This window comes from Schistocerca nitens, chromosome 6, assembly GCF_023898315.1.
Source record: "Schistocerca nitens isolate TAMUIC-IGC-003100 chromosome 6, iqSchNite1.1, whole genome shotgun sequence".
In the NCBI taxonomy this organism is placed as follows: Eukaryota; Metazoa; Arthropoda; class Insecta; order Orthoptera; family Acrididae; genus Schistocerca; species Schistocerca nitens.
The window spans coordinates 655827703-655841544 of NC_064619.1; the positions used below are offsets into that span (position 1 = coordinate 655827703).

The 13842-nt window shown below is 44.7% G+C and overlaps 1 protein-coding gene across 1 annotated transcript in view; it reads right to left on the reverse strand.

Annotated features, from left to right (window-relative positions):
* Positions 1-13842, reverse strand: part of LOC126263555 (breast cancer anti-estrogen resistance protein 3 homolog) — a 1210178-nt gene that overhangs the window by 518699 nt on the left and 677637 nt on the right. The gene's annotated exons all lie outside the window — the stretch shown is intronic.

A 13842-nucleotide genomic window follows, 5' to 3' on the forward strand; every position in this document is an offset into this window, starting at 1 on the left:
AAACATGGTTGTTCGAAACACGCAAACGGAACAGATAATATGGTGTACCGTATCATACTGTCAGTTCATTTCCGGAACTGTTTGTATTTTATTCCGCAAGTAGGCTCGTACTTTCAATCAAACCTCAAATGAAACCGCAGCGCGACCATAGTGAAACTTCGTCTACGGCGGCGATCTTTCTCACGCTTAGAAATATGTGAGTATGGGGGAGGGGGGTACCAATCGCAGAAGGCTGAAACGCAGTAAGAAGGTTCAAACAGATGTAGGTTACAGTAGTCATGCAGAGATTAAGAGACTTTCGTAAATTGAACAAGCATGGAGAGTTGCATCAAACGTGTCTTCGGACCGAATACTACAAAAACAGAGTAGTACGAGAACAGGAAGAACAGGGTATGCCGGCGGTATTAAGTGACGCGTAATGCTACAAAAGCTGAGGCCGAGCTATTATTGGGTGATGGACGCAGCGCTTCTCTGAATTGTTTATGTGAGTGTTAGTCAAGCTCCCTTGTTTTTGGTAGCCATGGTGGCGAGTTGGTTGCGCTATAGATACCACGCGAGGCCCGGGAATAGACGAGAGCCCCTCTAAACAATCGCCCTTCACTGCTGAAGAGCGGGGCCCATCAACAAGTGTTTACAGTCAAATACAGCAACCTATAGCCGGCCGAACAGAGCTGTTCTGCTTAAAGGAACCTACCGCACTGTTACGTAAATTGCTCTCAAAGTATTCGACTTTTTTTTTCAAATAACCAGTATAAGTTTAATTGTAAACACACCCTAAGAGAAAAGAAACACGCACCACGAAGAAATTATCCCAATGGGGCGGAAATCGGTGTATGTGATGTACCTTTTGCATTTCTTTCTTTTATGTTTTCGTTTTCTTCAAAGGCAAAGAGAAAAGATGAAGCAGTAGCCCAGCGTAGAGCCTGCGCCTACCGTCATGTATTTTTGATTTTCAAATGTTAGAAAACATAAGATGTTTTTCCTGTTCCTCGGTAAGTTGGTTCAAATGGCTCTGAGCACTATGGGACTTAACATCTGAGGTCATCAGTCCCCTAGAACTTAGAACTGTTGAAACATAACTAACCTAAGGACATCGCACACATCCATGCCCGAGGCAGGATTCGAACTGCGACCTTAGCAGCAGCGCGGTTCCGGACTGAAGCGCCTAACCTCTCGGCCACAGCGGCCGCCTCCAGACACGTCTTCGCTGGTCGTCAGGTCCCACCACTAAAGTAGCTTCTCTAGTCTGACTGCTTCCTTCTTGATGCTCTGCTCGGCAATGGTTAACCCGTTCCGGCCAACATGGTCGAACAGAGGCATCGCTCCTATTCACTCCAACCGGCTTCTTTGAGCTCCTCTCTCCTCTCGCAACTGGTGACGTCTGCGTATATTGCTCACGCGCCTGTGTGCGAGGCATTGTTACTGACCAACTGAGTGCGTATAACGAGCTTGTGTAGAACGCATTTCTGCCGCGAGGCGTGAATATTGCCAGTTCAGTGCCGTCTGTGTTGTCGATCTGGCTTGTTTTGTTCATGTGTAGCCATTGATTTTGCAAGCGCTGTTTTGTTGTTTTTTCGTTTTTTATGAAGGAAAGTTTAAGTGCACAACGTGCAGCTGTGAAATTTTGTTTTCTACTCGGTAAAAATGCTGCTGAAACTGTTTTAACGTTGACATAAGCTTACCAAGATGACGCTATGGGAAAAACTCAAGTGTACGAGTAGTTTGCTCGATTTAAAAATGCCGACATCAAACCTCGTTCTGGGCGTCCATCAACTGCCCGAATCGACGAAAATATTGAAAAAATTCGAGAGCTTGTGTTCACAGTCCGTCGACAGACAATCCATCAACTGTCAGATATTAGTGGGTTATCTTGGAACTCGGTTCAGCGAATTTTAGCGGAAGTTTTGGAATGAAAAAGGTTGCTGCCAAGTTTGTTTCTCGGTTCAGACTGACAATCTAAAAGACGTAAATTTTGGAAATTTGTGGTAAGATCTTATGGGATCAGACTGCTGAGGTCATCGATCCCTAAGCTTACACAATACTTAATCTAACTTAAACTAACTTACGCAAAGGAAAACACACACACATTTTCCGAGGGAGGAGACGAACCTCCGACGGGAGGAGCCGCGCGAACCGTGACAGGACGTCCTAAACCACGCGGCTAACCCGCGCGGCAAGAGGAACGTCGAGTTGAAACATGGTTCCGCTACCCCACGTGCCATACTCGCCTGACCTGGTTTATTTCCAAGCATGAAAAGGGTATGAAAGGATAAAGATTTGACAATACTAAAGAAGTGAAGAAAAAAACGAGGGAGGAACTGTCAGCCATTTCTAAAGATGACTACAAAAGTTGTTTCGAACAGTGCAAGCACCAGTGGGGGAAAATGTATTTGTTGCAATGGAGAGTATTTTGAAGTGGATAAGGTGGTTTTGCAAACACTTTGAAAATATATAGCTTTTAGAAAATAATTCCGGTTTTTTCTGGGCACCCCCCCGGAGTGCTGTACTTGGCAGCTGCGTGGTGAAATTGCGCTGCAGTCTCATACATTCATCCAACGACCGCACAAGTCCACAATTTTGCATTTTCCGCCCGTGCCTGTATGAGCACAAATTTGCGACCAAGTTGCATAATTCCTAGGTTGTGCGTTATGAGTTTTTTTTCTTTTTTTTCATCAAGCGTATAAAACGCTCCTTTTTGCGTTTTCAGAAATAACTCATAAAAACGTGTAAGATATGCAGCCTTCTGACGACTTGTTTAGGCCTGAATCTATTTAAAGATAGGCCGTGCGGTTCTAGGCGCTACAGTCTGGAACCGCGTGACCGCGACGGTCGCAGGTTCAAATCCTGCCTCGGGCATGGATGTTTTTGATGTCCTTAGGTTAGTTAGGTTTAAGTAGTTCTAAGTTCTAGGGGACTGATGACCACAGCAGTTAAGTCCCATAGTGCTCAGAGCCATTTGAACCATATTTAAAGATAAATAAATCGTTCAATATCGAGAAATTTGTAGATGGTCACAGCGTTTTTCCTTATACAGCCGAAGAGTTGTCAAGTAGTCTTGGATAAAATGATGGTTCGAAGTGTTTTCCTGTTTATTGGCATGTCCGTTTTCTATCAATCTCTAGAACGTAGTAGAGGTAAGTTAACCGTATTGTTTTGAGCAGTACATCTCCCGCACAGGGTAGGGGGGTGGGGTTGAGAGCGAGCTCTCCGACTCATTATCGCGAAACTGATTTCACGGCGGACGGGCTAACGTCACAGAGAATTCGAGCACAGTCAGCAGTCTCGTATTCCCAGCGGCAAGGCAGGTATTCTTCCCGTCTGTTCGTTCCCCTACCCATTTTATGGGCGCCGTTTAGCGTTCATCCGAACGGGAGCCAGATAGGGCAGATTGCATTGTCCACATACGGTCGGGGAGAACCGGCTCGCGGTGTGCGAGACGCGGAGCTCTTGCGTGCGCATGCGCCGCGGGCCTTGTCGCATTTTCCCTGTTTAAGTCGCTAGCCCGCGGAGACTGGAAGCTCCCTTGCGATTCATACCTCACGCAACGCCGACTGCTGCTCTGCTTACCAGGCCGTTGTAATTCAGCTCTTTTGGGGGTCTGTGGAGGATCCTCTTCTAAGTGAAATGGTAATGAAACGACTCCCTTTTCCGCTTATTGCCCGAATCCTTCCGATTCCTCACTGATCCATGCACCATGAACGCTCATACGGTTACTTTTAAGGGGTCTAAGGGAAATCTTCAACTGACTGAAGGCTCAGATTTACAAAACATAGTGGACACTGTTTCATAATTAGCAATTAAGTAACTATTACGATGTTTTAGTTTGCGAGGTACATAAAAAATTCAAATCCTTGTATTCTATACGTTTATTCACTGTTGCCACTCACCTGAGCCGCAGATAGGCTCAACAAAAAGACTGTCAAGCAGGATTCGAACCTGCGACCGTAGCGGTTGCTCGGTTCCAGACTGAAGTCTGATGAAGGCCAGTTTTACCGAAAGCTTTATTTGATATTGTTTTTGTTGTGCCTATCTGCGACTCAGCATCTCCACTATATGGTGAGTAGCAACTATCATTTTCATACTACTGTCATTATTCCATCCTTGTTTATCCATTACTTGATGTTGGCCGACGGATTTTCTTCCGTCCCGTAAACCCGCGTTGTTTTCCTATTTTCTAACGCTTTACTATACTCAGTGTCCGTCCTTCTTTCTCTAATTTTCCGTATTTCATTTGTCATCTTCCAAACCGCTCTGTAAAATTTAATATTATATGTTACATACTACATAAAAACTACGCTTGGTATTGCCCGCGAACACAAATAAATAAATAATTATGACGGTAGAATGAAAAGATGTGTATGAATGTACGTATTCGTACACCGAGCAAAAGATGCACATTCGTGAGAGATAATCTTAATAATAATGAAATTGCTAATGATAAACCATGTATCGCTTAGTTACTTTCAACAATGTTTCAATCGACTTCGAGCGTTCTCATTGCAACTACAGTTGGTCACGTAACAGTCTAGACAGGGTGCGAGTATATACAACTAGCAAATCCGGCGATGCTTTGCAACTGTTAAATATCTCTGAAAATTGGATACACACCGTAATCTTCTTCTCTCTCGTCTCTCTGCCCATCTCCTCTCCCCCCCCCCCCCCCCCCCCCCGCCACCGTCCGTGATCTCGCGGTCGCGTTCTCGCTTCCCGAGCATGTGGTCCCGGTTTCGATTCCCGGCAGGGCCAGGTATTTTCACCTGCCTCGAGATCTCGAGATGGGTGTTTGTGTTGTCCTCATCACTTCATTATCGTTAATGAAAGTGGCAAGTTTGGACTGAGCAAAGGTTGGGAATTTGTTCGGGCGCTGATAACAACGCAGTTGAGCGCCCCACAAACCAAACATCATCAGCTTCCCCCCCTCCCCTCTCTTTCTCCATCTCCTCCTCATCCTCCCCCTCTCTGTGTTCATCACCACCTGACCCTGTTTCTGTACGCCTTCTACCCCATATCTCCCCTCACCTCCTCTTCACCCCCCTCTATATCCATTTCCTCCCCTCCTCAACCTATATGTCGAGGTCCTTATACACGACACTGATTAGACCTCTGATGACGTACGCAGCTCCCGTCTGGGGATATGCAGCTCCCACACGACTGCGCCGCCTGCAGATCATACAGAACAAGGTGCTACGAATCATTAGCAATGCTCCACGCTACACACGCACCGTGGATCTTCACCATGAATACCGCCTTGATACCCTCAAGGAAGTATTCAAAAAACACGCCACACGACTATACAGGAACTCGAGACACTCGAACAACCGTTTCATCCTCACTCTGGGAAACTACGATCACAACCACAGGTGGAAACACAAGCGGCCAAAGACACTGCTAGCTAGGGCATAACCACCTATGGTAAACTAACATACGCAAACAGCGACAAACGTCGGTAAGCCCCTGCATATCAGCAACACTGACTGGCAACTACCAGCTGCTATTAGAGCCGACCAACAGGCCACAGCAGGGACACCGACGAGCTCGCCCACAGACGCACGAACAATCTGCCAACACTCCCTCACACTGTGCCTCCGGTATATGACCATCGGACACAAGACCGATAACAAAACTAACTGTTGCAGGTTGCAGGACGCTGAACGAGGACTCTGTACCAGCACCCAGCGCCAGCCGCCGAGCAGCACAAACGCACAACGTCAAGGTATCGACATGCATGATACCCACTACTAACAAAGCCTATCCTTGTACAACCTATCGCAGGCAGCAAGACAACCGCTACTGCTCTTGCCGCCCGACCTAACTTTCGCAGAGGTTTTTTTCCCTTGGCTCTTGCCCTGGCACTTTTTTTCGTCTGCCCTTCAAACCGCTACCCTTCGTCAGATTTCGACCAATCTATCTCCAGATGAGCGCGTATTAATGGTTAATCCTAACCAGACGTACGCAAACATCGCAGCACCCACATCCTGCGACACCTCACTTTAGTGAATACTAACCCTTATGCAGAGATGGCAGTAGACCTTTTGTGTTGGCCGTCATGCCGGTGTGGGCGTGGAGGGGCTCCACCTCTTATTAAAAAAATCAACCTATATCTATTTGCTCTTCTCCCCTCTCTCTCTGGTCTTGAGCTTTATTTATTGTTATTGTCAATGAATCCTTGATTGAGAAGTGAAGTCGCTTAAAATGAATGGGTAAATCGTGTATGGGGCGTGAGTGATTTGCTGCTGCATTTATGAGGATAGTAGCTTCAGTGACAGAGTTTCGCATAGTTGTAATCTACAAACGGATAGGATTACAATGTCTCGGACGATTCGGATTCTGTTGCACTATTCTAGTCATAAGCCGATAATAAATACAACTTTCCTGTTTTCTATTAAAACCGACTACGAGGAAGTAAACAAACAGCATATTGATTAGACAATTTTTGTTTAAAAGTATATATAACTAGAAGGAATATCTCTGCGAGAAGCAATATATCTAATGTTTAAACGACCTGCTATCCTATTTTTCTCATAGTCGGTTTTAACATCGAGGTTTTTGCAACAAACATATCGCTTGTATGTGGTACATATGTACAACGTGTTTCAAAAATGACCGGTATATTTGAAACGGCAATAAAACCTAAACGAGCAGCGATAGAAATACACCGTTTGTTGTAATATGCTTGGGACAACACTACATTTTCAGGCGGACAAACTTTCGAAATTACAGTAGTTACAATTTTCAACAACAGATGGCGCTGCAAGTGATGTGAAAGATATAGAAGACAACGCAGTCTGTGGGTGCGCCATTCTGTACGTCGTCTTTCTGCTGTAAGCGTGTGCTGTTCACAACGTGCAAGTGTGCTGTGGACAACATGGTTTATTCCTTAGAACAGAGGATTATTCTGGTGTTGGAATTCCACCGCCTAGAACACAGTGTTCTTGCAACAAGACGAAGTTTTCAACGGAGGTTTAATGTAACCAAAGGACCGAAAAGCGATACAATAAAGGATCTGTTTGAAAAATTTCAACGGACTGGGAACGTGACGGATGAACGTGCTGGTAAGGTAGGGCGACCGCGTACGGCAACCACAGAGGGCAACCACAGAGGGCAACGCGCAGCTAGTGCAGCAGGTGATCCAACAGCGGCCTCGGGTTTCCGTTCGCCGTGTTGCAGCTGCGGTCCAAATGACGCCAACGTCCACGTATCGTCTCATGCGCCAGAGTTTACACCTCTATCCATACAAAATTCAAACGCGGCAACCCCTCAGCGCCGCTACCATTGCTGCACGAGAGCCATTCGCTAACGATATAGTGCACAGGATTGATGACGGCGATATGCATGTGGGCAGCATTTGGTTTACTGACGAAGCTTATTTTTACCTGGACGGCTTCGTCAATAAACAGAACTGGCGCATATGGGGAACCGAAAAGCCCCATGTTGCAGTCCCATCGTCCCTGCATCCTCAAAAACTACTGGTCTGGGCCGCCATTTCTTCCAAAGGAATCATTGGCCCATTTTTCAGATCCGAAACGATTACTGCATCTCGCTATCTGGACATTCTTCGTGAATTTGTGGCGGTACAAACTGCCTTAGACGATACTGCGTCCGGCCGAAGTGGCCGTGCGGTTAAAGGCGCTGCAGTCTGGAACCGCAAGACCGCTACGGTCGCAGGTTCGAATCCTGCCTCGGGCATGGATGTTTGTGATGTCCTTAGGTTAGTTAGGTTTAACTAGTTCTAAGTTCTAGGGGACTAATGACCTCAGCAGTTGAGTCCCATAGTGCTCAGAGCCACGACACTGCGAAGACCTCGTGGTTTATGCAAGATGGTGCCCGGCCACATCGCACGGCCGACGTCTTTAATTTCCTGAATGAATATTTCGATGATCGTGTGATTGATTTGGGCTATCCGAAACACACAGGAGGCGGCGTGGATTGGCCTCCCTATTCTCCAGACATGAACCCCTGTGACTTCTTTCTGTGGGGACACGTGGAAGACCAGGTGTACCGCCAGAATCCAGAAACAATTGAACAGCTAAAGCAGTACATCTCATCTGCATGTGAAGCCATTCCGCCAGACACGTTGTCAAAGGTTTCGGGTAATTTCATTCAGAGACTACGCCATATTATTGCTACGCATGGTGGATATGTGGAAAATATCGTACTATAGAGTTTCCCAGACCGCAGCGCTATCTGTTGTTGACAATTGTAACTACTGTAATTTCGAAAGTTTGTCTGCCTGAAAATGTACTGTTGTCCCAAGCATATTGCAACAAACGGTGTATTTCTATCGCTGCTCGTTTAGTTTTTATTGCCGTTTCAAATATACCGGTCATTTTTGAAACACCCTGTAGTTATAAATGTGTAACCTAAGTTCATCAGAACGTTTATTAGTGTATCGTGTAGCAGTCTGAAGTAAATCGGACAAGATCTTTTCGAAATTTTTGGTAACAACGTTAAACTACAACTTGTCTTGCATACACTGAAGCGCCAAAGAAACTGGTGTAGGCATGCGTATTCAAATATAGAGGTATGTAAACAGACACAATGCGACGCTGCGGTCGGCCACGCCAATACAAGACAACAAGTGTCTGCCGCAGTTGTCAGATCCGTTACTGCTGCTACAATGGCAGGTTTTCAAGATTTAAGTGAGTTTGAACGTGGTGTGAGTCGGCGCACGAGCGATGGGACAGAGCATCTCCGAGGTAGTGATGAAGTGGGGATTTTCCCGTATGAATATTTCACGAGCTTACCATGAATATCATGAATCCGATAAAATATCAAATCTCCGACATCGCTGTGGCCGGAAATGATACTGCAATAAACGAACCAACGACAGCTGAAGAGAATCGTTCAACGTCTCAGAAGTGCAGCCCTTCCACAAGTTGCTGCAGATTTCAATGCTGGGCCATCCAAAAACGTCAGCCTGCGAACCATTCAACGAAACATCATCGATATGGGATTTCGGAGCTAAAGGCCCACTCGTGTACCCTTGATGACTGGTCCCGTCAACACCGACATTGGACTGTTGATGACTGGAAACACGTTGCCCAGCCGGACGACTCTCGTTTCATATTGTGTCGAGTGGATAGACATGTACGGGCATGGAGACAACCTCACGAATCCATGGACCCTGCATGTAAGCAGGGGACTGTTCAAGCTTGTGGGGCTCTGTAATGGCGTGGGGCGTGTGCAGTTGGGGTGATATGGGATCCATGATGGGACACCTGATACGTCTAGATACGACTCTGACAGGTGGCACGTACGTGAGCATCCTGTCTGATCACCTGCATCTATTCATGTCCATTGTGTATTCCGACGGACTTGGCCAATTCCAGTAGGACAATGCGACACCTCACACGTCCAGAATGGCTACAGAGTGGTTTCAGGAACACTCATCTGAGTTTAAGCACTTCCGCTGGCCGCCAGATTCCCCAGACATGAACATTATTGAACATATATGGGATGCCTTGCAACGTGTTGTTCAGGAGAGATCTCCAACCCCTCATACTCTTACGGATTTATGGACAATCCTGCAAGATTCATGGTGTCAGTTCCCTCCAGCACTACTTCAGACATTAGTCGAGTCCACGCCAGGTCGTGTTTCGGCACTCTTGCGTGCTCGCGGGAGCCAGTTTCTTTGGCTCTTCAGTGTAGTAGCGAAGTATGATTTAATTCATAGAACTTTACCTATTAGTTCTCGCGACTGTTTGGCTGAACAATTCACGGAATATCACACAACGTATATATAAATTATCTTTTAAGAGAGAACACAAATTATTAACAGTGAATAAAGTTCAAGTTTAAAAGTATGTGTGAGAAACGACTGTTTTTTACTTTTACTTTAATTTTTAATGAATCCTTTCCATTGTGATAATATTCTTACATAAATGCGTATGTTCATGACCGATCAGAAAATTAAGTACGCATATGACACGTTACGAGAGAGCAATGGCCGAAAAGTCTTGTTCGCTTGGTTGCCTTGCCACAAGAGGTGAAGACAAAGGACGACCAATCTGAACATCGATTTAAACAGGAGAGGAACGAAATCGTCTCAACGATAAGCTAAAAATTGTCTTGCTATACTCTGAGCTTCAAACATAAGCCTTTGGCGACTGTTGTTGTGGTCTTCAGTCCTGAGACTGGTTTGATGCAGCTCTCCATGCTACTCTATCCTGTGCAAGCTTCTTCATCTCCCAGTACCTACTGCAACCTACATCCTTCTGAATCTGCTTAGTGTATTCATCTCTTGGTCTCCCTCTACGATTTTTACCCTCTACGCTGCCCTCCAATACTAAATTTGTGATCCCTTGATGCCTCAGAACATTTCCTACTAACCGATCCCGTCTCCTAGTCAAGTTGTACCACAAACTTCTCTTTTCCCCAATCCTATTCAATACTTCCTCATTAGTTATGTGATCTACCCATCTAATCTTCAGCATTCTTCTGTAGCACCACATTTCGAAAGCTTCTATTCTCTTCTTCTCCAAACCATTTATCGTCCATGTTGCACTTCCGCACATGGCTACACTCCATACAAATACTTTCAGAAATGACTTCCTGACACTTAAATCTATACTCGATGTTAACAAATTTCTCTTCTTTAGAAACGCTTTCCTTGCCATTGCCAATCTACATTTTATATCCTCTCTACTTCGACCATCATCAGTTATTTTGCTCCCCAAATAGCAAAACTCATTTACTACTTTAAGTGTCTCATTTCCTAATCTAATTCCCTCAGCATCACCCGACTTAATTCAACTACATTCCATTATCCTCGTTTTGCTTTTGTTGATGTTCATCTTATATCCTCTTTTCAAGACAGTGTCCATTCCGTTCAACTGCTCTTCCAAGTCCTTTGCTGTCTCTGACAGAATTACAATGTCATCGGCGAACCTCAAAGTTTTTATTTTTCCTCCATGGATTTTAATACCTACTCCGAATTTTTCTTTTGTTTCCTTTACTGCTTGCTCAATATACAGATTGAATAACATCGGGGAGAGGCTACAACCCTGTCTCTCTCCCTTCCCAACCACTGCTTCCCTTTATGTCCCTCGACTCTTATAACTGCCATCTGGTTTCTGTACAAATTGTAAATAGCTTTTCGCTCCCTGTATTTTACCCCTGCCACCTTTGGAATTTGAAAGAGAGTATTCCAGTCAACATTGTCAAAAGCTTTCTCTAAGTCTACAAATGCTAGAAACGTAGGTTTGCCTTTCCTTAATCTAGCTTCTAAGGTAAGTCGTAGGGTCAGTATTGCCTCACGTGTTCCGATATTTCTACGGAATCCAAACTGATCTTCCCCGAGGTTGGCTTCTACTAGTTTTTCCATTCGTCTGTAAAGAATTCGTGTTAGTATTTTGCAGCCGTGACTTTTTAAACTGATAGTTCGGTAATTTTCACATCTGTCAACACCTGCTTTCTTCGGGATTGGAATTATTATATTCTTCTTGAAGTGTGAGGGTATTTCGCCTGTCTCATACATCTTGCTCGCCAGATGGTAGAGTTTTGTCAGGACTGGCTCTCCCAAGGCCATCAGTAGTTCTAATGGAATGTTGTCTACTCCCGGAGCTTTGTTTCGACTCATGTCTTTCAGTGCTCTGTCAAACTCTTCACGCAGTATCATATCTCCCATTTCATCTTCATCTACATCCACTTCCATTTCCATAATATTGTCCTCAAGTACAATGCCCTTGTATAGACCCTCTATATACTCCTTCCACCTTTCTGCTTTCCCTTCTTTGCTTAGAACTGGGTTTCCATCTGAACTCTTGATATTCATACAAGTGGTTCTCTTTTCTCCAAAGGTCTCTTTAATTTTCCTGTAGGCTGTATCTATCGTACCCCTAGTGAGATAAGCCTCTACATCCTTACATTTGTCCTCTAGCCATCCCTGCTTAGCCATTTTGCACTTCCTGTCGATCTCATTATTGAGACGTTTGTATTCCTTTTTGCCTGCTTCATTTACTGCATTTTTATATTTTCTCCTTTCATCAATTAAATTCAATATTTCTTCTGTTACCCAAGGATTTCTACTAGCCCTCGTCCTTTTACCTACTAGATCCTCTGCTGCCTTCACTACTTCATCCCTCAAAGCTACCCATTCTTCTTCTACTGTATTTCTTTCCCCCATTCTTGTCAATTGTTCCCTTATGCTCTCCCTGAAACTCTGTACTACCTCTGGTTTAGTCAGTTTATCCAGGTCCCATCTCCTTAAATTCCCACCTTTTTGCAGTTTCTTCAGTTTTAATCTTCAGTTCATAACCAATAGATTGTGGTCAGAGTCCTCATCTGCCCCTGGAAATGTCTTACAATTTAAAACCTGTTTCCTAAATCTCTGTCTTACCATTATATAATCTGTCTGATACCTTCTAGTATCTCCAGGATTCTTCCATGAATACAACCTTCTTTTATGATTCTTGAACCAAGTGTTAGCTATGATTAAGTTATGCTCTGTGCAAAATTCTACCAGACGGCTTCCTCTTTCATTTCTCTCCCCCAATCCATATTCATTCACTATATTTCCTTCTCTCCCTATTCCTACTCTCGAATTCCAGTCACCCATGACTATTAAATTTTCGTCTCCCTTCACTATCTGAATAATTTCTTTTATTTCTTCATACATTTCTTCAATTTCTTCGTCATCTGCAGAGCTAGTTGGCATATAAACTTGTACTACTGTGGTAGGCGTGGGCTCCGTATCTATCTTGGCCACAATAATGCGTTCACTATGCTGTTTGTAGTAGCTTGCCCGCATTCCTATTTTCCTATTCATTATTAAACCTACTCCTGCATTACCCCTATTTGATTTTGTGTTTATAACTCTGTAATCACCTGACCAAAAGTCTTGTTCCTCCTGCCACCGAACTTCACTAATTCCCACTATATCTATCTTTAACCTATCCATTTCCCTTTTTAAATTTTCTAACCTACCTGCCCGATTAAGGGATCTGACATTCCACGCTCCGATCCGTAGAACGCCAGTTTTCTTTCTCCTCATAACGACATCCTCTTGAGTAGTCCCCGCCCGGAGATCCGAATGGGGGACTATTTTACCTCCGGAATGTTTTACCCAAGAGGATGCCATCATCATTTAATCATACAGTAAAGCTGCATGCCCTCGGGAAAAATTACGGCCGTAGTTTCCCCTTGCTTTCAGCCGTTCGCAGTACCAGCACAGAAAGGCCGTTTTGGTTGGTGTTGCAAGGCCAGATCAGTCAATCAGCCAGACCGTTGCCCCTGCAACTACTGAAAAGGCTGCTGCCCCTCTTCAGGAACCACACGTTTGTCTGGCCTCTCAACAGATACCCCTCCGTTGTGGTTGCACCTACGGTTCGGCTACCTGTATCGCTGAGGCACGCAAGCCTCCCCACCGACGGCAAGGTCCATGGTTCATGGGGGGAAGCTTTGGCTACTAATTTAATTATAATGTTCGATCAAAAATAGTTAAGTGTTAACAGTATTACAGCTTACAGTTAACGTTTTGGGGAAAATTTCTTAGATGACGCTGAAGAAACAACAGAATTATAAAAGTAGAGATACAATGAAGCTTAGAGGACATTGTGAAGTGAAATGACAACTGCTACAACATATCTAGTACTTTTTGCGAGCTTTTCGTATAGCGCTGCAGATTTATGAGCATCGGTCGGATACACCGACCTGTCTGATTGTGGTTTCTGGCGGTTTCACACGATCATTTAAGTAATGTTGGGCACGTCTCCAATCTCCGAATCAGAAATTACGACACAGAGGTAGCTGAAACACGGTAACACAGGTAGCGCTGACGACATCTCTCTCTTAGATTAACTGACGACTATGACGAGAGGAATTAAAAGAAAATAAATTTGACAA